A 2,413-nucleotide genomic window follows, 5' to 3' on the forward strand; every position below is an offset into this window, starting at 1 on the left:
CTCTGGGGGGCCGGCTAGGCCCCCAAGAAGGAGTCGGCAAGAATGACGCTCGCCACTGGATCGAGCGGCTGGCTCGGTACCTGGCAGTCGAGGAGGAGGATACGATCGGCCTGGCCTGCTACGGCCCCCGCATCCGGGACGAGCCCTTCCCTAAAGGGTTCTCGCTCCCCCGAGACACTCCCATGTAGACCGGCTCCCAGAAGCCGGAGGACTGGTTGACCGACTATGCCACGGCAGTCAGCATAGCAAACGGCAACAAGCGCATTGCCATGAAATATGTTCCGCTCATGCTCCAGGGCATGGCCCGGACGTGGCTGAACAACCTCATGCCCTACAGCGTCAACAGCTGGTTGGACTTCGCTTATATCTTCGTCCGCAACTTCACCAGCACCTACAAGCGCCCCCAAGCCACGCCAGCTCTCCATGTGCGTTCAAGGCCCGACTGAGTCCACCCGCGACTATGATGACCCACAAGTATATGGGATCAATTGTAGCCTTTCCGATGAGTAAGAGTGTCAAACCCAACGAGGATCAGAAGGAAATGACAAGTGGTTTTCAGCAAGGTAATGTCTGCAAGTGCTGAAATTGTAAGTAGCAGAGTAGTTTGATAGCAAGATAATTTGTAACTAGCAAGTACCGGTAATAGTAACAAAAGTGCTGCAAGGTAGCCCAATCCTTTTGAGGCAAAGGACAGGCCAAAACGGTCTCTTATAATAAGCGAAGTGTTCTTGAGGGTACACGGGAATTTCATCTAGTCACTTTCATCATGTTGATTCGATTCGTGTTCGCTACTTTGATAATTTAATATGTGCGTGGACCGGTGCTTAGGTGCTGCTCTTACTTGAACAAGCCTCCTACTTATGATTAACCCCCTCGCAAGCATCCGCAACTACGAGAAAAGTATTAAGAATAAATTCTAACCTTAGCATTAAACTTTTGTCAATCGGTCCCTTACGAAATAGTGCATAAACTAGGGTTTAAGCTTCTGCCACTCTCGCAACCCATCATCTAATAACTACTCCACAATGCATTCCCTTAGGCCCAAATATGGTGAAGTGTCATGTATTCGACGTTCACATGACACCACTAAGGGAATCACAACATACATACTATCAAAATATTAAACACATATCAAGTTCACATGATTACTTGCAACATGATTTCTCCCGTGACCTCAAGAACAAAAGTAACTACTCACAAGTGATAAACATGCTCAAGATCAAAGGGGTATTAAATAGCATTTTGGATCTGAACATATAATCTTCCACCAAATAAACCATATAGTAGTCAACTACAAGATGCAATCAACACTACTAGTCACCTACAAGCACCGATCTATCGTTCCGGTACTAAGATTGAAGACAAGAGATGAACTAGGGTTTGAGAGGAGATGGTGCTGGTGAAGATGTTGATGGAGATTGCCCTCCCCAAGATGGGAGAGTTGTTGGTGATGATGATGACGATGATTTCCCCCTCCGGGAGGGAAGTTCCCCTGGCGGAATCGCTCCACCGGAGGGCAAAAGTGCTCCTGCCCAAGTTCCGCCTCGAGGCGGTGGCGCTTCGTCCCGAAAGTCCTCTCCTATTTTTTTCTAGGTCAAAATGACTTATATACCAGAAGATGGGCACCGGAGGTGGGCCGAGGGGAGCACAACCACCAGGGCGCTCCTGGGCTCCCTGGCGCGCCCAGGTGGGTTGTGCCCACCTGGTGGCCCCCCTCTGGTACTTATTGGCTCCAATATTCCTCATTTATTCCATAAAAATTATCCGTGAAGTTTCAGCTTATTTGGAGTTGTGCAGAATAGGTGGCCTGACGTAGCTTTTCCAGGTCCAGATTTCCAGCTGCCGGAATTCTCCCTCTTTGTGTGTACCTTGCATATTATGGGAGAAAAGGCATTACAATTACTCCAAAAAGCATTATTATGGACAAAAACATCATAAATAACAGTAGGTAAACACGATGCAAAATGGACGTATCAACTCCCCCAAGCTTAGACCTCGCTTGTCCTCAAGCGAAAACCGAAATCGAAAAACATGTCCACATGCTTAGAGAGAGGGGTGTCGATAAAAACAAAATACGGACATAGAAGCATCATGTGAATTATTATAGCAGCAACAAGCTTAAACATAAGACTTTTATTATAGAACTTTTATCATAGACTTCTCATGAATAAGTAACAATTCATCACACTGTCAAAGTATAAAGCATAAACTCTATTAGAAACCAACAAACTATGTTCTCAGTCAAATTTGCAACTACAATTCAACATCTTTTCAGGAAGGGTCACATATCAGAGCCTTTAGGCAAGTCCACATACTCAACCATCATATAGTCTTCTATGATTGCTAACACTCACCACATACACATGAGCAAAACATTTCAACCGGACACATAGAAAGATAGGGGCTTATAGTT

This window comes from Triticum aestivum, chromosome 6D, assembly GCF_018294505.1.
Source record: "Triticum aestivum cultivar Chinese Spring chromosome 6D, IWGSC CS RefSeq v2.1, whole genome shotgun sequence".
Taxonomy (NCBI): domain Eukaryota; kingdom Viridiplantae; phylum Streptophyta; class Magnoliopsida; order Poales; family Poaceae; genus Triticum; species Triticum aestivum.